This window comes from Myotis yumanensis, unplaced genomic scaffold, assembly GCF_028538775.1.
Source record: "Myotis yumanensis isolate MYYU_CA2020_CCGP unplaced genomic scaffold, mMyoYum1.0.hap1 SCAF_13, whole genome shotgun sequence".
Taxonomy (NCBI): domain Eukaryota; kingdom Metazoa; phylum Chordata; class Mammalia; order Chiroptera; family Vespertilionidae; genus Myotis; species Myotis yumanensis.
In genome coordinates, this window is record NW_027223764.1 from 32686138 (window position 1) to 32706657 (window position 20520).

The 20520-nt window shown below is 42.3% G+C and overlaps 1 pseudogene; it reads left to right on the forward strand.

The window, feature by feature from the left end:
- On the forward strand, positions 1-19717 carry LOC139022184 (synaptophysin-like protein 1 pseudogene; annotated as a pseudogene).
- The last annotated feature ends 803 nt before the right edge of the window (positions 19718-20520 follow it).

A 20520-nucleotide genomic window follows, 5' to 3' on the forward strand; every position in this document is an offset into this window, starting at 1 on the left:
ATGGCTGACTTTGTTGTTACTCTTGTTGCCACTTTCTTGTGGTTGGTGATCCCTTCAGCCTGGGGTAAAGCTCTGACAGATATTAAAATAGCTACTGGTCACAATATTGTCCAGGGACTTGCACCCTATAATCTTCAAAGAATGATGTGTTATTTTGGCTCTGTGACTAGTATGGGATCCTTAACTGTATCTGTGATCTTTGGCTTTCTGGGTATGATATTTTGGGGAGAAATACGTGGTTTGTGTATGAAGAGACCAGCTTACATTGTCCATCAAATACTTCTGTTTCTCATAGCCAAGAAGGTATTTCACTTACTACCAGAATATAATTAAGGGAGAAGTACACTGTATTAAAAGTACGTCTATACTATGACCTGTGGCCAACATCTTCAGAAGCATTATTTGTTTCTAATAACAGAGATGGGCCCTGGCCGGATGGGTCAGCTGGTTGGAGCTTAGTCTCATACAGCAAAAGGTTGTGGGTTTGATCCCCAGTCAGGGCGTGTTCAGGAGGCAACTGATGGATCAATGTTTCTCTCTCTCTCTCTCTCTCTCTCCTCTCTCCCCTCGCTCTAAAATCAATAAAAACATATCCACAGGTGAGGATTAAAAAAAAAGTACCAGTAATGGCTTTCTAAAAAAACCAAAACACATACACCATTTTTAAACCAGATATGTCATTTTATTAAAAGTGTACCCTAAGAACACTCCTTCAATTTCTATTTCTGGCCACCTACCTACACCCACATTCATCAACTATCATGTCTCCATAATGTCGTGGAATGACATTCTCATCATCACCCTGATAGAGCGTGGACTTGGGGGACAGCTTGGTGGGATACAGAAGCCTGGAGCGTCACTGGGTCGACCGCATGTACTGGTGCTTCCATGTAAGTATAAGTGGAGCTGCTGAGGGAGGTGGTCATTGTGAAAAGACAATCTCCGTGGCAGTAATTTGCCATGAACCTTTTGGGGGCAGTGATCCACTTGTGCCAACCCAGGTCTCAGAAGTTGATGAATGGCTGGTGATGAAGGCAGTGGTTCTTTCAAGAAGTGGTAGGGACAGGGATGGCTTCCCTCCTTTTTTGGAAGAATGGTGGCATTTCTTAGGGTTGAGGGTCACCACCAGCAAGAAAGCATGAAAAGAATTTGAACAGGTGTCCATCAAAATACTTCTTAGGCTGACACAGGTGTCCTCACTCTGAACTCTCACCCCAGAGTCTCTATGTCCTTTGACTAGTGTCTCTAGGAACAAGCCTAACTTCTAGGGCTTATTATTTTAATCCTTGGCCACATCCTGCAGGTTGAGGCCATGGCACTGACTGCCATGCTACTGTTCTCCATAGTAGCTGCACTAGTCTGCATTCCCACCCACAGTAAATGAGGGTTCCCTTTTCTCCACATCCTCGCCAATACTTGTTCTTTGTTGATGAATTAATGATAGCCATACTGACAGGTGTGAGGTGATATCTCATTGTGGTTTTAATTTGCATTTCACTGGTGATTAATGATGTTGAGCATTTTTTCATATGTCTATTGGCCATTTGTGTGTCTTCTTTGAAAAAGTGTCTGTTCAGGTTTTCTGCTCATTCTTTAATTGGATTGTTTGGGGTTCTTTGGTGTTGAGTTGTTTGAGTTCTTAATAAATTTTGAATATTAAGCCCTTATTGGATGTATCATTGGCAAATATGTTCTTCAATTTAGTAGGTTGTCTTTTTGTTTTGTTGATGGTTTCCTTTGCAAAAATGTTTTAGTTCGAAATAGTCCCATTTGTTTATTTTTTCTTTTGTTTCTCTTGCCTGAAGAGATGTATCAGAAAAAATATTGCTAAGAGAAATGACATGGATTTTACTGCCTATATTTCCTTTTAGGAGTTTTATGGTTTTGAGTCTTACATTTAAGTCCTTAATCAATTTTCAGTTTATCTTGTATATAGAGTAAGAAAATGGTCGTTTCATTTTTTTTGCATGTGTCTGTTCATTTTCTCAATACTATTTATTAAATATACCATCTTTACCCCCATTGTATGTTTTTGACTCCTTTATCATATATTAATTGACTATATAGGCATGGGTTTATTTCTGGGCTCTCCACCCTGTTCCATTGAGCTGTATGTCTGTTTTTTATGCCAGTACCATACAGTTTTGATTATTATAGCCTTGCAGTATAGTCTGATATCAGGTAGCCTGACACCTCTGACTTTGTTCTTTTTTCTCAAGATGGCTGTGGCTATTCACGATCTTTCATGGTTTCATAATAATTGTTGGTTTATTTGTTCAAGTTCTATGAAAAACTCTATTGTTATTTTGATAGGAATTATATTGAATCTATAGATTGCTTTGGGTAGTATGGACATTGTAATAATAATTCTTCCTCTCCCTGAGCACAGTATATACTTCCACTTATTTGCATCTTCTGAAATTTCTTTCTTCAGTGTCTTATAATTATTTTGTGTACAGGTATTTTATTACCTTGGTTAAATTTATTCCTTGGTATTTTATTATTTTGATGCAATTGTAGATGGGATTATTTTCTTAGTTCTGATAGTTTATTATTGATGTGCAAAAATGTAGTGAATTTCTGAATACTTGTTTTGTATCCTGCGAATTTACTGAATTCACTTATCAGTTCTAGTAATTTTTTTGATGGAATTTTTGTGGTTCTCTATATACAGTATCACTAGATATCACTCATTTTTGGTGAATTTCTTTTTTTCTGCTGAGTCTAGATGGGGCTTTAGAATACTTTTCAACAAATTCTGGGAGCAGGTATAACATTAAACAATCTGATCTGTCACGATGAGTTTAAATCTATATGCTGTTCTGACCTAGCATCTACCCAAGCTCTCAAGACTGGGAATGCATTGCTTCATTTCTGTAAGAACATGCTACCTCCTTTCGATTTTGAATCCCGTACAATATGCATATAAATGCTGAATACTTCTAGGATGAATGAATAAAATAAAAGGTTTACAGAAGTATTTCATAAGTTGCTTCAGGTCACCCAGAAATTTCGTTGATTCATCAAACATTTTTTTGAGATCTACGAGCTGGCAGATGAATCGAGTTGAGTAACACAGACAAGATACCTATCTTCATGGAGTTTACATTCTAGTAGACATTAACAATAAAGATAATGAGGACAGATAAAGAACAAGAAAGTAGCGAGTAGTAAAAATGCTACTGGTGGAAATAAACATGACTGTGATAGGAATGACTGGAAGTATGATTCTTTTTGTGAGGTATTCAGGAAAGTATATGAGAAGATGACTTTTTGTTGTGGTAAACTACACATAACATAAAATTCACCACGTTAGCCATTTAAAATTGTACTGTTCAGGAAGCTACAGTTACCAGTACCGCAGAAGACCCCCCTCTCCCTCCCTTACAGTCACAACCCCCAGTGGCAATCTCTGTCTTGACTTCTAACAGCATACATGAATGTTGCCTAGTTTTTAACTTTATATAAATGAGACCACACAGTATTTACTCTCTTTTTCTCTGCTTTCTTTTGCTCAATATTATGTTTGTGGTATTCATCTTGTGTATACTTATAGCTCTTTCATTCTCATTGCTGTGTGGTGTTCTGCCGTGTGAAAATACCACCCTTCAGTGTGGTGTTCTCCCGTGTGAAAATACCACCCTTCATTTATCCCATGCTGCCGGCAGTTACTTTGGGAGTTTATGTTTTTAGCTTTTAGAAGTAGTACTGCTATGATCATTCTTGCACATGTATTTGGTGAACATATGAATGAATTTATAGTACCTGTATTATATATTATTTATATGTATATATTAACTATGTGGTATGGAATATGGATATATACTATAAACATATTATATATATATGCATATGCATATGTACTTACTCATAAGTGAAAATGCTGGGTCACAGAGTATGTATACATTCAGCTTTAGTAGCTTGCCACTTGGTAGCTCTCCAAAGTGGTTTATCTGTCTACTGGTAGAAAGGGTCCCAGTTAAGCTGTGGCCTGAAGGACAAAAGGGAATGGAAGCTGCATGGAGATTTCTGTACCATCATCTCTCCACTACGCTGCCGAATATGTGACCTTTCTTAAAGTGGTGAGAGTGGAAGGGGACAAGTCCTCCACCTCCTTTCTTTTTTTTTTTTTTTTTTTAAATATATTTTATTGATTTTTTACAGAGAGGAAGGGAGAGGGATAGAGAGCTAGAAACATCGATGAGAGAGAAACATCGATCAGCTGCCTCCTGCACATCCCCCACCAAGGATGTGCCGGCAACCCAGGTACATGCCCTTGACCGGAATCGAACCTGGGACCCTTCAGTCCGCAGGCCGACGCTCTATCCCCTGAGCCAAACCGGTTTCGGCTCCTCCACCTCCTTTCTGCTGTGGTCTCCCAGTGACACGGTAGTGAGAGGAGCCTCTGTCATTTTGGTCAGACCCAGGGAGACAGAAGATCATGACTGATGACTCAGCCTCCTCGGCTCCACTTCCCAGAGCTCCACTCACCACATCAGTGAGTCTGGCACTGGGGGAGACATAAACACAACCATGGTGTTGATATCAGTTCTAGCAGAGAGGCCAAGAGCCAAAGCCCAAGAAGAGAAGAGAATCAGGGTAAATCCATCAAGTGAAAACAAGGCCTCTACTGCTAAAGTAATCAGTGGTACCTGTTTCAGATTCCCAGGCATCTCTATGTTTTTGGGAGGTCTTGGGACTCAGGGCTTTGCCAGTTGTGTGGCCTGGGATGAAAACCATCAACTGGGTTGAAATTTAGGGCTTTCTTCGCAACAGAAATGAAAAGAGGCAACACAAGAAAAGAAGAAGAAGAAACTTGGCCACAGTTATGCCTATAAATGCTGTGTGGGTGTGAGGGTCTGCCTCTTGTCCTAATTCAGGAAGTATAAACAAAGCTGGTAGAAATGGGTCATTTTGGGAAAAAGTTTCCAGTGGAAAAGAGAAAAGTCTAGTTGCTTTGCCTTTCAGAGTTTCCTCAGTGTACAGAGAGCTTCCTATGAACTTTCAGGTGCTCATTAAGTCCTGTCTTTAAAGAAAAGAAACAGCAAAAATGATTGGTGTGGCAAGGTGAGGTTTCCTTTTGTATACATGGGGCCACAAGTGACTCATTGCCCATCTCTATTTGGATTGCATGCTGTGTCTTTAAGGTGGCCTAACTGCCCTTAACCACAATGCCCAGAGCTAGAAGGGATGTCTTTTTTTCTTTAGTATGTACAAAAGATGAGGTTTTTTTATTTAAAAAATATTTTTATCATTTCTGAGAGGAAGGGAGAGGGAGAGAGAGATAGAAACATCAATGATGAGAGAGAAGCATTGATTGGCTGCCTCCTGCACACCCTACAGTGGGGATGGAGCCCACAACCTGGGCAGTGCTTTGACCTGGAATCAAACCATAACCTCCTGGTTCATAGACTGATGCTCAACCACTGAGCCATGCCGGCTGAGCAAGATATTTTTATTTTTACTTTTTTTTTGAAATATATTTTATTGATTTTTTACAGAGAGGAAGGGAGAGAGATAGAGAGTTAGAAACATCGATGAGAGAGAAACATCGATCAGCCGCCTCCTGCACATCTCCTACTGGGGATGTGCCCGCAACCCAGGTACATGCCCTTGACCAGAATCGAACCTGGGACCTTTCAGTCTGCAGGCTGACGCTCTATCCACTGAGCCAAACCGGTTTCGGCGAGCAAGATATTTTTAATTAAACATATTTTTATTATATTTATTGGGTGACATTAGTTAATAAAGTCAAGTGTACAATTATATATACACTAGAGGCCCAGTGCACGAATTCATGCACAGGTGGGGTCCCTTGGCCTGGCCAGCGATAGGGGCTGATCGGGGAGGTGGGAGGTTGGCTGGGGGAGGGGCTGCGGGAGGTTGGCTGTGGGAGCTCACTGACCACCAGGGGGCAGCTCCTGCATTGCGCATCTGCCCCAGGTGGTCAGTGCACGTCATAGTGACCAGTCGACCAGTTGTTCGGTTGTTCAGTTGTTTGGTTGTTCGGCCGCTTAGGCTTTTATATATATAGATTATCTACATATTGCATTGTGTGTTTACTACCCAAAGTATCTCAGGATCATCATTCTGAATTTTAGTTGGGTGTTCATGTTTATAAATTAGAGTTGTAGATATAGTTGTAGATATTAAATGTTGGAATGCATATATCCTGTAACAGTTGTGTGTATGTGTGTTCTAACAGAATATCTTGTATAACTCTTTATTTGTTTTCCCTAAGAGTTCTCTGGGAACATAAAAATTAGCTAAGAAATTCTTAACAGTTGGATTCTGCTTATATTGGTTTCCTTATATATAGGGATGAAGGATGAGAGCAAAAGAGAAAGCCCATTTAAACTTGGGGCCCCATGTGGCCCAGTCTGTATGATGCCTACATTAAAATAAACACAAGTTTGACAATCAAAACTAATCACAAGGTAATTCAAATATTTACCAGAGACTTTCAAAGAATGTCAAAAGAATACCTAGCAGAAGTCTTTAAAATTATTTCTTCATCTCTTTTCCTTTCCCTACCCACTCTAAAGTTCTTCCCAAAGACTGTCAGCTCACCAAATTTCTTCCTCATCCCTGCATGCACTCATGGTTCTGGTCTTTCTCTTTTTGTTCTCCCAGGATAAGGTTTTCTCTTTTTTTAGTCTGTCTCTTATCTTCCAATTTTCAGACCTTTTACCCATGGTCCCGATTAGCTTCACCGAAGGCCTGGAGGCAAGCACACAGTCAGAGAGGCAAAGTTGTGAACTCTTATACAGTAGTGCTTTTAGCCCCACCTGGACAATATTTTTTTTAAATATAATCCATACAACAGACTGTTTTCCAGCAACTAAATGGCAAGACTTTTTTTTTTCCTTCTTCTTCAATAAGAGGCCAGGCCAACAGACTTACCAAAATCCACATTTTTGAAGACTGGAGGAAAGGATGAGGGAAAGAGTTGAAATGTGGTATATGGTGAACAGCAGCACCGGGCAGGTGTGGCTCAGTGGTTGAGCATCAACCTATGAACCGGGGGGTGTCGGAGGGGGGCAGTCACAGTTTGATTCCCAGTCAGGGCACATGCCCCAGTTGTGGGCTTGATCCCCAGTGTGGGGCATGTAAGAGGCAGCCGATCAACGATTCTCTCTTATTATTGACATTTCTATCTCTCTCTCCCTCTCCCTTCCTCTCTCTGAAATAAATAAAAATATATTAGAAAATATATGAACAGCACTTTTGAGCAGTTATACAATTTTGCCTAGACCTACTTTATTCCCTCCTCTGATGACATCACACATGCTGATAATTTTCCCTGGAACCTCTGTTTCTTGATCTCAGGATTATATCAATAAGTCATCTCGTTGGAAATTTACTTACTTTTGAAGAACAGAATTTCAAGCTCAAGTTTGGCATTTTTCTGCTATTTCATGTCTAATGCCTGAGGAAAACATTTCTGTTAAAATCCAGGGATGGGCCAATGCCAGCATTTAATGCTAGCTTAAAGCTAGGACAGATAAGGCACTTTATCTGCAGTATCCAAAAACCAGAAGAGGCAGAGAGGAAGACTAAGAGCATACAAGGTAAAAACATAGAAATAGTGTGATTCAATAAGATATAAGCTTGACAAATGTTAGAAAGAAAAAATATTAAGTACATGTTCAAGAAATGTAGACGTGCTGAAGAAATTGCCGGGTAAGAGTGTTTTGTAGTGTGGTAGAAGAAACAAAGAAATGTTTCCTCAACAAACAGTATATTTAGGAAATTTCCATGTCATTTGTACTTGCCTAGAAAGAGTTACTTCAAAAGCACTTAGATGTCTTGAGATTAAACTGGCCAGCCCTCAGGGAAGGAAGCAGTTGCTTCTTTATTCTTTCATTAACTCAAAATATATTTAAATAGATTTACTATGTACCAAGCACAGTATTAGGCACTAGGAATGGGGCATAGAATATGAACAACATGGTCCTTACCCTCTTGCAGATCTTGAATAGGTTATCACTCATTTAGACATTGAATGTGTGCGTTGAGGGTTATGATGGAGAAGAGCCTGGTGCTATTGAAGCTAGTCAATCAAGGAAGACTTCATGGAAGAATTTGATTTTTTTTAAAAGAGGACAGAATTGTCTTCCTTTCTTTGGCATAGTAAACCAAATGAAGATCTATTGAGCAATTCAGATGCCACTGGGCATGGTCTTTCTCTTTCGCCTGCAAAGAATACATTAACTTCAGATTAAGCAAAGAGCTCGTAAAATGCATGATGGCACACCGACCAATCAAAACATACCAAGCATTCTTTGCCAGGGGATTGGGAAAGAGATTCATTTTGAAATAATTATCTGGTAATAGGTTCAACCTGAAAAAAATAAACATGAAGCCATAATTATTTTTCAACAGAAGGCGACGTACTCATCCTATTTTGTGAAGTTGTATATCTATTTCATAGCGCTGGAAGCTCAATACTATGTTTTATGTTCTAAGGGTGAAAACATGATGTCTGTTTTATTTCACAACACGAATTGAAAGCATTTGCGGGGCAGGATGTTGTTTTGGTTCAATAGGTTGTTCAAGGTTCCTTAGGAGTGTATCCAGTAACTGCTTTCAGCTTTAAGATATTAATGTTTCCATTTGGTTTTCAGATCCAAAGACTGTGTAAGCAGATTTTTCTGTTTTTGATGCCTTATCCGATTCCTAGTACAGTTTAAGGTAATCAATCATATAACTGAGAGTAATAAAGGACTCTGGCTAAGAGTTTTTACACAAATCACACTTGCATTGGTTTGAGTGGGGATGGCTATTATTCAAGGATTGCAGGAATCGCTTGGAGTCAAACCTCAAAAATGTCCCAGATTTGCAGCTCATGCGCTGGTTGGGAAGGCTGTCCCTCATGTTAATTTAGGTAAGATGCTGTCTGGGCTCATGCTAGGAAAATGAGAGTACCAGCTGGGAACAATGAAGTGACTGATTCCCTTGGGCTACTCAGCAGATCTCTACCTACCCATCTTTCTGCCAGATTCCAGAAGGAAAACCTGCTCTCTCCTGTCTTTCTCTGGAGACCCAAGTCCAGGGTTTGGAACACAGTGAAATAAGTCAGGTCTGTCACAGGCTCTTTTGTCGGGACCCCTTCCTTTCCGCTTCATGTATCTATTATTCCTATCTTTTAGTTCTCAGAATTTTCCTACTGCCCTAGAGGCCCTGACTTCACCACTGTGGAGACCTACCTGGCTAGAGGCTTCCCTCCTAGCTTGTGGCTCCCTCCCATCTTCAAAGCCAGCAATAGTCCACTGAGTCTTTCTCTGATTGTGTATCTCTGACTTTGCTTTTGTCATCACTTTTTACTCTGACTCTTACTTTCCTGCTTCCACTTTCATTTATTACCCTGTGATTACATTGAGCCCACCTGAATAATTCAGGATAATTTCTCTATTTTATTTGTTAATCCTTACCTGAGGATATGTTTTCTTTATTGATTTTGGAGAGAGAGGAAGGGAGAGAGAGAGAGAGAGAGAGAGAGAGAGAGAGAGAGAGAGAGAGAAGAGAAACATCGATGGGTTGCCTCCTATGCGTGCCCCGGTAGGAGATGGAACTCACAACCTGGATATGTGCTGTGACTGGGAATCAAATTCATGACCTTTCGGTGCCTGGGACGATGCTTCAACCAACTGAGACACACTAGCCAGGGCAATTTCCCAATTTTAAAGCCAGCTAGTAGCAACCTTAATTCGCCCTTGCCATGTAACATAGCACATTTACAGGTTCTGGGGATTGGGACATGGACATCTTTATGGGGTCATTCATCTCTCTACCACACTCACCTTCAATCCTACTATCAACATTTACATTTATGTTCTTTTTTAAAAAAATATTTTATTGTTGTTTTACAGCGAAGAAGAGAGAGGGATAGAGAGTTAGAAACTTGGATGAGAGAGAAACATCGATCAGCTGCTTCCTGCACACCTCCTACTGGGGATGTGCCTGCAACCAAGGTACATGCCCTTGACCGGAATCGAACCTGGGGCCTTTCAGTCTGCAGGGTGACGCTCTATCCACTGAGCCAAACCAGTTAAGGCTACATTTATGTTCTTAAATGCTTCCCTACTAAGCTGAAAAGTAAACCTGATCATCAAACCCAATGGAAGATGTTAAAGGGAAATATAGTTAATAGACTATAGTTAATAATACTGTATTGTATATTTGAAAGTTGCTCAGAGAGTAGATCTTAAAAGTCCTCATCACAAGAAAAAAATGTAACTGTGTAGTGGTAGATGTTGACTTATTACGGTGATTAATTCATAATATATATAAATGTCAAATCATTATGTTTTACCACTGAAATTAACATATGTTATATAGTCAATTATACCTCATGTTTTTAAAAAGGCAAATATGTTGGACATGTTCCTACTTATTCTCCTATATTTGTTTACATATCATGAGTCAACCATGTGTTTTTTTCTATACTGAAGCCAGATGAGCCTTCAGGATCCCTTTTAGCATGGTATTCTTGGCAACCACTTCCAACTGATCAGATTTGGCATTAAGATGAAACTTATTTGATGTCACTGCTTTAAGGGAACACCTCTTCCTTTTAATTGAGAACTTCTGGAGATGTAATGTTTTAACCCCAAGGAATGCTTTGAATGTTAAACGTTAGAGCACCAGTAACCAGCCTGTGGAGACAAGTGTACTTGGGAGGCTTTCCTGGATCTTTCAAGATATAATGTATGTGTGGCTTCCAGTTTCCCCTCTTCCTAAGGCCACCACTGCACAGGGAACAGGACTGGGTGATCTAGCGCAGGTTTCCTCTACCTCAGCACTGCTGACATGTTGCACGGCATAGTCTGTGTTGTGTGAGGCTGTCCTGCACTAGTAGCATCCCTGATCTCTACCCATTGATGCCAGTAGCACACTCTCCAGTCAAAAACATCTCCAGGCATTGTCAAATACACCCTGGGCAGCGATGTAGCCCCTGGGTAAGAACCACCGCTCTAAAAGAATGAAGTGGAAACTACCTATTTCTGGAATTGATAAGTTTGAAGGACATACTTTTGTTGTGGTTTTTTGACTTCCCTTTGGCTTGTATTTAGTGGCATTCCTTTGTCAGTGAAAGACCCCATTGACAATAGCATTTACCTAAGTCTTCATTTCTGGTACCCAAACCTGAGGTCAGAGCAGAAGGCCTTTCATCAGCAAGGGCTGGGTGTACCTGAGAGAAAAAGTATTGCTTCTACCCATCTGCACGGCTCAACTCAAGCCCATTCCCTCCCAGAACACCTCTGTGACTACTCCTTCGTGAGCTCCTTCCTTCTCTTCTGAACTCCTGTTGACTAAACCTCATTGACAGTTGTCACACTTCTGGCATGATTGGTCGTTTTATTTATGGATACTTGGCTGACACCCCAGGTAGAATGTCCAAGTTATAAGTGTTTTGAAAATAGTTTCTATATCTGATTATGTATAGTACCCTGCACATACTCAGTACTTAACAATTACTTAAAGGAACTTTTACATCATTTCTTTTACACAATAGAAAGTCAAATAAATCCCTGAGGTTTGTTTATAAAAAGTAACAGGCCTTATTCATCTCTCCTACCACTCTCCCCACTTCCTAAAACCAAAGTATTTGGTTGCTAAACCCATGTTGTTAAACAATATGAATGCATTATTACCTCTTGATTTTTCAATTTTAGGCAATATCTATACAGGGAAGTGAGGAACTTGGCTCTCTTTACATACATACAAACTTCCAAATTTCAGGAAATGAAAGTTATTAAAGTGTACTCTTAGCACGAGCTTCCCAATATGATTATACCATTGTTTTGAGTTGGATAATATTCAATGTTTATGTCATTGTTACTATATAAATGCTTTGCATAGCTGAACTGCATGGAATACGATGATTACTTTTCCTCTTCTGCATATTTTCGAAGTTAATATAGGTTCACAATTTCTTTTTTGTTGTTTGTTTGTTAACCCTCACCTGAGGATATTGTCCCCATTGATTTTTAGAGAGAGTGGAAGGAGGGAGAGAGGAGGAGAAAGGGAACTAGGGACAGGGACAGAGAGAGGGGAAGAGAGAGAGAGAAACATCCATGTGAGAGAGACACATTGATTGGTTGCCTTCTGCATGCACCACCACTGGGGCTGGTGATCGAACCTTCAACCCAGGCATGTGCCCTTGACCAGGAAATGAACCCATGATCCTTCGGTATGTAGTCTGACGCTCTAACCATTGTGCACACCAGCCAGGGCCAGGTTCACAAAATAAAACAAAATTATATGTTGGTAACGAACTTATTTGACAGCACTATGTAACCTGAACATGTCTGTGGCTACTTACAGTTTTTATTTATACCAGTTTTTATACCAGTTGGTGCGATTATTTGGATGCTTTGCTGCAGAAAGTTTGATTTGTTTGATTACAGGGAGTGGTTTCAAACCTGCGTTGGGAGTAAAATAATACAGATTACATGCACCATATTATATTTCTGAAATCTGAAAAAATAATCTAAAATTTGAAACGCATCCCTCCCCAATGGTTTATTAGTAAGTGATAGTATCCTTTTTTTGGTCTGTTTCTTAAATTTCCTTTTCAAAACGTTTACCCTGTGAAATACAAAAAAACTTATAGGGAAGTGCATAAAACAGATGCATGATTTAATGAATGGTTGTAAAATGAATATCTATTGAGTTATCACCCAGGTCAAACAATGCAATATTGCCAACACCCAAGAAACCCCTCACATTTCCCTTCCAGTCACAGTCTTCACCCATGGTGACCAGTAACCTAACTTTTATGCATTAATTTCATTGTTTTTTATTTTAAATTTACCATCTAATTATCCATCCCTAACAATATATTTTTGTCTGCTTTTGAACTTTTTATAAATGAAATCACACACTACATATTTTGTTGTGGCTGACTTTCTTTTTCCATTAAAAATTTGAAATACACTCAAATATCTAGAAAAGTTGAAAAGTTTCCCTCTGAAGTATGTGAGAGTAAATTGGTAACATAATGCCTCATCAGTCCGAAATTCTTTAGTATGTATTTCTTATAAACAAAAATGTTCTCTTGCATAACCTCAGTATGACCATCAAAAGCAGGAAATTAGCATTGTACAGTATTATCTAATCCTCAGATTCCATTCAAGTTTTTCAAATTGCCCCAATAATGTCTTATTTTTTAAAACATTATTATGTATTAGTTTCAGGTGTACAGTGTAGTGCTTATATTTTACAAAGTGTTCACCCTGATATTTCCAGTATCCAACTGGCACCATACATAGTTATTACAATACTAGAGGCCCAGTGCACAAAAATTTGTGCACTCGGTGGTGGGGGGAGGTCTCTCAGCCCGGCCTGCGCCCATTTGCAGTCCAGGACCCCTTGGGGGATGTCCACCTGTTGACTTAGGCCCACTCCCCAGGGGATCAGGCCTAAGCTTGCAGTCAGACATCTTTCTGGCAGCCAGGGAGCCCTCAGGGGATGTCCGACTAAAGGCTTAGGCCCCCAAGGAAGCTGTGATGAAGAAGCTGGGGTGACAGAGGAGCCACGCTGTCCCGCCCCACTGCCCTGGGTTGGGTCGCACATGGGACCCCCCGGGCAGGCCGGCGGATCACTGCTGCCACTCCCGGCCACCCTGGGTCAGGTCGCACACGGATGCCCGGGCAGGCCGGCCTATCGCTGCTTCCCCGCTGGGCCAGCCAATCACTGCTGCACCGCCCAGCCACCCTGGGTCGCAGATAGGCCCGGATGGCGGCAGGGCAGGCAGGATGGCACTGTCCCGCCCCACTACCCCGGGTGGCTAATAGCAGGCCTGGATGGCGGCGGGGCAGGTGGGATGGTGGTGACCCGCCCTGCCCACAGTATGCAAATTAGCCGCCATCTTTGTTGGCGGTTAATTTACATATTGTGTCAATTAGCCAATGGGAGGTATAGCGAAGGTATAGTCAATTACCATGTTTGTCTATTATTAGATAGGATTATTAGCTATATTTCCTGTGCTGTACTTTACATCCCCATGACTGTTTTGTAAGTACCAAACTGTACTTCTCAACCCTTCAACTTTTTTTTTAACCCAGTCCCTAAAATCCTCCCCTTTGGCAACCATCAGTTTGTTCTCTGTATCTATGAGTCTGTTAGTTTTGTTTCTTTATATATATATTGTTCTTTAGATTTCACATTTAAGTGAAATCATGTGGTATCTGTCTTTCTCTGACTTATTTCACCTAGCAATATGTGACCTGAACATGTCTGTGGCTACTTACAGTTCATTCATGCTGTCACAAATGATAATATTTTTTTTCTTTTTAATGGTTGAGTAATATTCCATTGTATATATGTACCACCACCATTTTATCCACTCATCTACTGATGGGCACTTGGGCTGTTTCCATACTAAAACATGATCTTGTAAAGATAACAGTTCTCACACAAATAAGCAGTTCTCACTGGTCTTCGTAATTATATCCATTTTAATGTCTGCATAGTATTCATTATTTCATGCACCCTAATTTTTTGAATTATTATTCAATTTTTTGGACATTTATATTGATACTAGAGGCCCGGTGCACAAAAATTTGTGCACTCGGCGGGGGGGGGGGGTCCCCCAGCCCGGCCTGTGCCCTCTCGCAGTCTGGGACCCCTCAGGAGATAACGACCTGCTGGCTTAGGCCTGCTCCCGGGTGGCAGAGGGCAGGCCCAATCCCTAGGTGCAGCCCCTGGTCAGGCTCAGAGCAGGGCCGATTGGGGAGTTGGGGCACCACCCCGTCATGCACAGAGCAGGGTGGATCGGGAGGTTGCAATGCCACTCTCAGTCACGCTCAGGGTAGACTGATTGGGGGGTTGGGGCACCGCCCCCTGTCACACTCAAGGCAGGGTCAATGGGGAGGTTGCGGCGCCAGCCCCTGTCACGCAAAGAGCAGGGCCGATCAGGGGGTTGGGGCGCTGCCCCCAGTCACTAACAGAGAAGGGTCCATCAGGGGGGTTGGGGCGCTGCCCCCTGTCACTCACAGAGCAGGGCCCATCAGGGGGTGGAGGAGCTCCCCCCTGTCACTCACAGAGTAGGGCCGATAGGGGAGCTGGGGCACTGCCCCCTGTCACACACAGAGCAGGCCGGATCAGGGGGTTGGGACGCTGCACCCTGTCACACTCAGGGCAGGGCCAATGGGGAGGTTATGGCTCTACCCCGTCACACACAGAGCAAGGCCCGTGGAGGGGGGTTGGGGCGCCACCCTCTATTACCCACAGAGCAGGGCCGATCAGGGGGTTGGGGCACCGCCACTGTCACACTCAGGGCAGGGCCGATGGAGAGGTTATGGCTCTACCCTGTCACACACAGAGCAGGGTCGATCAGGGGGTTGGTGCGTTGCACCCTGTCACACACAGAGCCGCAGGGCAATCGGGGGATTGGGGAGCTCCCCCCCATATCAGGCACAGAGCAGGGCTGATCAGGGGGTTTGGGCGCTGCCCCCTGTCACGCTGATCCCGGTGCCGGGAGGCATATTACCCTTTTACTATATAGGATAGAGGCCTGGTGCACAGGTGGGGGCCGGCTGGTTTGCCCTGAAGGGTGTCCTGATCAGGGTGGGGGTCCCCACTGGGGTGCCTGGCCAGGCTGGCTGAGGGGCTGAGGGCTGTTTTCCCGCTGGCAGTTGACTAAAAGCTCCCAACCGCTCCTTGTTTTCTTTATTTTTTTTTAATTCTGGGCCAGCTTTAGCTCTGAGGCCTCGCTGCTGAAAACATGGATACAATGTTGCGGTCCGGGGTTGACTGACAGCTGGTTTTGTTTAGCTTCTTATTTGCAACATAGTAATAGTTGCTTAGAGTTGCAGTTGAGAGTCCAGCAAGTGAGGCGGGGAACGTTGGAGTCTGCAGTTCCTGGAGGAAGCAAGCCTCCCTGCTCACTTCAGTGCCTGGCTGCCGGCCGCCATCTTGGCTGACAGTTAATTTGCATAAGGATACGCTGATTAGCCAATGGGAAGGGTAGCAGTCGTACGCCAATTACCATGTTTCTCTTTTATTAGTGTAGATTAACACTTTAAATAATGTTTCATGAACATGCTTATGTATAAAATTAGTCTTTCCCTTTTGTGGGGCTGGGATAGATTGTCAGCAGTAAGATGCTATGATAGAGTATATCCATTTAATATTGTTCCATCTATCTAAATATGTATTCTCGCCCTGACCGGTTTGGCTCAGTGGATAGAGCGTCGGCCTGCGGACTGAAGGGTCCCAGGTTCGATTCCGGTCAAGGGCATGTACCTTGGTTGTGGGCACATCCCCAGTAGGGAGTGTGCAGGAGGCAGCTGAATCGATGTTTCTCTCATCGATGTTTCTAACTCTCTATCCCTCTCCCTTCCTCTCTGTAAAAAACCAATAAAATATATTTAAAAAAAAAAATATGTACTCTCTAGAGTCCTGACATTACAAAGCCCTTAGAGTGATCTATGTGAGAATCATTTGTATTTCAGATCATTACTGAGAGAAGGGACTTTGCCTTGTTTATGGTCATAGCAACTAGCATCTAGCACAGTGTCTATTATTAGACTCAGAATAGCTTGTTTGGAATTAATAAATCAATGAATAAACATATGATTAATTCAGTTGCCTTGAAAGGAGAGTTTCCACTCATTTCTCACCATCTGGTGTAGGATGCAGTTGGATTTCAAGTGTACCCTGCGATATTGGCAAGGTCTTTAAAGCCATTTAGATAAAGAGTTATTCCTGTGAACTGGATTTTACAGAAATCTGGAATGTCGCCCTGAGAACACAATCTGAAACAGTATCTGTCTGGGATTTTTGCTCTTGCTTCCTGGACCACTACAGACCCAAGTATTTCCATGGGCTCCCTTTTCTTTCGGAAGGGAACTTTCCAATCACTCTTTATCTCAGCGCAACAGGCCCATGCAGGGCAGGCTCAACCTTGGGCCGGAATGTTTGTGTGTCTTGGTTCCTGGGCTTCAGAAAACAACTAGGTTCATGCTCAACTTGAACTCGATCATTGTTTCTGTTTTGTTTTGTTGTTTGATGCTCCCCCCCGCCCCCCTCCACCCCCCCCGCTTTTTTTTTGTAAAGGAAGAGAAACAGTTTGGGTTCAGAACAAAGTGTAAAAAAGAAGTTTGGTTTGGGATTCAACTAATCAGAGTCATAGACTTAGGGAATGGAGCTCTATCAACGCCATTTGTCTTTTACTAACAGTAATAATTACTGTTTCTGGCACTCTGTGCCAGGCCCTCTTCTAGCACTTCCCTTACATTTTTCCACTTAATTTAATCATCACAACAACCCTATGAAGTAGATGTTATTACCATTTTGTAAATTAGGAAAATGATGCTTAAGGATGTTAAGTCACCTTTCCATAAGCACATGGAAGTAGTGAAGTCAGGATTCAGAGCTGAGTTGGTCTGATTCCAGTCATTGTTTGTATATCCATTTGCAAAGCACGTTCATGTAAAATCTACGCTCTAATTCATGGTTGCAACATTAGGAAGGAGACTGTGATTCGTCCTGCCTGGCAGAGGTGGAGACAGAGAGTCAGAAATTAGGTTCTTTGCCAACCAAGTTCACACGGGGAAGAGTTATTAGAACTGGGGTGTGAATGTGGACCTTCTGGTTCCTCATCTCATGCCCTTTCCTCTGCTCCCACCTCCTCCCTGGAGATCTTCCCTCTGAATCCCTCACTTTAGAGTTGAGGAACCTGGGCCTCAGAACATTGCAATGATTTACCAAGGTCATACAGCGAGTTAGCAAACGACCGCTACAGCCCAGAACTTCTGCCTCCCAAGCTAGTTGTCGTTTCTATTATGTCTACGTGGCAAACAAAAGCTGGTTGCTGAAGAATGCTCCACGTGAGTTATATTCCGAACCAGAAAAGATTAACACGGGCCCTCCAGTGCAGAGAACTTTAACTCATTACTTTGTTAAAAGGTCCTCCATCATTTGATATACCTAGTGAATCTGTTACTCATCAAATATATACTGACTGACTTGTACACATGTGCGGAGCACTGGGGGCCAGCCCCTAAGTGGGGTCTTAGTTGTCGGTGTATGAAAAGTCTCAGGATTAGTAACTCTCCCTCTCCCAGTGTAGACCTCAAAAGAGCCAAAGTAAATAGAGCTTTCCGCCTAAACAGCTGTATTTATTTTGGGCCGTTTCTTCACCTATAACGCCCATTGGCTGTCCTCAGAGCTCCTGAACCTGTTTATTTTCAACCTCCCGGAGGCAGCCAGCTGTTGTATGCCTGTGTCATGGCAGAAAGACATCAACAAGTTTTTCTGGAGGGAAGCAGGCAGTCTCAAGAGCCCAAAGGCTATAACCCACAAAGAGTTTACTCACTGCAGTAGTTTCCTGAGCAAGACACCAAGCCTGCTCTCAAGGTCTCATTCAAAATTGGAGACAGAACTGGGGCCCTGAAAATTACACAATCAGATAAAAAAAAGCGAAGGGGCAGTAGAAGCTCAGTGTTTAAGTGATAGCAAGTACATGCAATTGAACAGTCTCCTCGTCCGTGGGCTGGACTAAGCTCAGAAATATTTTGTTTGGGCTCCAACTTTGCCTATGTATGTGTTTGTTATTTTAGTGAGCCAATATTTAAAAATTGAGAACTTTACCCTCCACATTTCTGACTTCTTTTGAAAAAACAGAAACAAAAAAAACACCTGAAGATCTGTTAATATGGGTCAACTACGGGCTGGAGTGGTGGGTGTATTATATGGAACACACATGCCCAATTTTCCACCCTCTTTAGCACTCCCCATTTTCTTCCCGCTGCTAAGGCCAACTCCCAATTGTCTTGTATGCTGAACATCGCAGTGTTATTTTTCTTATACTCATTGATTTCAATTGTGTGCTGGGCCCCATGGGCATTAAGTATTCCATCCTTGCTGCGTCCTCGAGTGCTGTAAGTTCAGAGGGATGGAGTGGGTGTCACACTTGATGAGTGGCTTCTATAGTGTGACAAGCACTGTGCTAGGCATGATACCTCATTAACTACTCACAGCAAACTCTCCCAGGTAGGTATTATCATTCCTATTTTACAAATGGGAACGTGAGGCTCAGAAAGTGTATGTGGTCAGCCAGAAGGCATCTAGTTAGTGAATAGCTACTGTTCAAACCCAGGGCTGCCAGAGGGCATCGGCCTAGGAGCAGCCTCCCAGAGAACTAGGAAGTGATAAAGCTGGCTCTTGAACCCAGGTTGTCTGACCCCAAGCCTAGTGGTTGCCATTATATATATATATAATTGACTTCAGGGAGGAAGGGAGAGGGAGATAGAGAAAGAAACTTCAATGATGAGAGAGAATCATTGATCGGCTGTCTTCTGCATGCCCCCTACTGGGGATTGAACCCACAACCTAGGCATGTGCCCCTGACTGGGAATTGAATCATGACCTCCTGGTTTATAGTTCAATGCTCGGCCACTGAGCTACACCGGCTGGTCAGTGGTTGCCATTTTAAAATGTCATACTACTCCAGGCTCAAACTCTGCTGTATGCAAAGGGGAGAACAAGCAAATATCTGGTGATGAATCAAGAGCAGCCAGAAGAAAAGAACCATTTCCACTGGGAAATGACTTACATGTCCAGGAATCACTTCTGAAAATAACACATTGTGACAGTCCTTAAATTGTAAATAGGCCAGCTCATCGCCAAGCAGTTGGCCTGTGCTTCTGGGGTAGGTCCTGAGCTATTTGAAAGCACCATTGCGTATTTTGATGGCAAGGATTAAGTCCTGTGGAGAAGCTAAGCAAGGACTACAAATTCCAAATGGCCTGGGCAGATGAAAGAGCAGTAAAACCTACATTCTAGGCCAACCATCACCTGGTCAGTGGCCACCAAGGCTGGACTTCAAAGAGACGGAAGCCCTATGTCGAAACTCATGACTTCCCCAAACGCTTCTTCTGGGTTAGTGGAAATACAAAAGATTTAAATATCAGTTATTCTGATATATATATATATATATATATATATATATATATATATATATATATATATATATAAGTTTTTATACGTTGAAAAACTTGGGTTCAAATCTAGGTCTTCTTGGGTTCTTTTCACAATATGCCACCTTTCAGAAAACAGATGGTAGACAGGCAGGAAAAGACATTCCAGGGATGGGATGCTGTGATAGGAAATTTCAGATTCTCTTTGGGCAAAGAAAGAAACAGAACAGCAGAAGTCCAAGTCTTGAACAATAGTCACCAGCTTTATCATTTATCCTGTTATCACAGATTGCAGAGGACTAACCTGCTGCCTCCACTGAGGTTCCCAGGGGCCACATCTCTAATGACCTCGCCTCTCTTACTCTTCTTCCCCTGCCGTGGCCATTTGGCCCCACCTGCAGGATCCACCCTACTCCAGGCTTTTGGACCAATCCTCTTCCTGGTTAGGTAAGTTGCAGGGTAAGTAGGTAAACCACAAGCCAGCTTTAATTTGAAATGTTTAAGAGCAGCAACAAAACCCAAAATGACAATTACTATAACAGTAATAATAGCAATTACTTTTTGTGAGCTCTTTCTGTGTTCTAAAAAC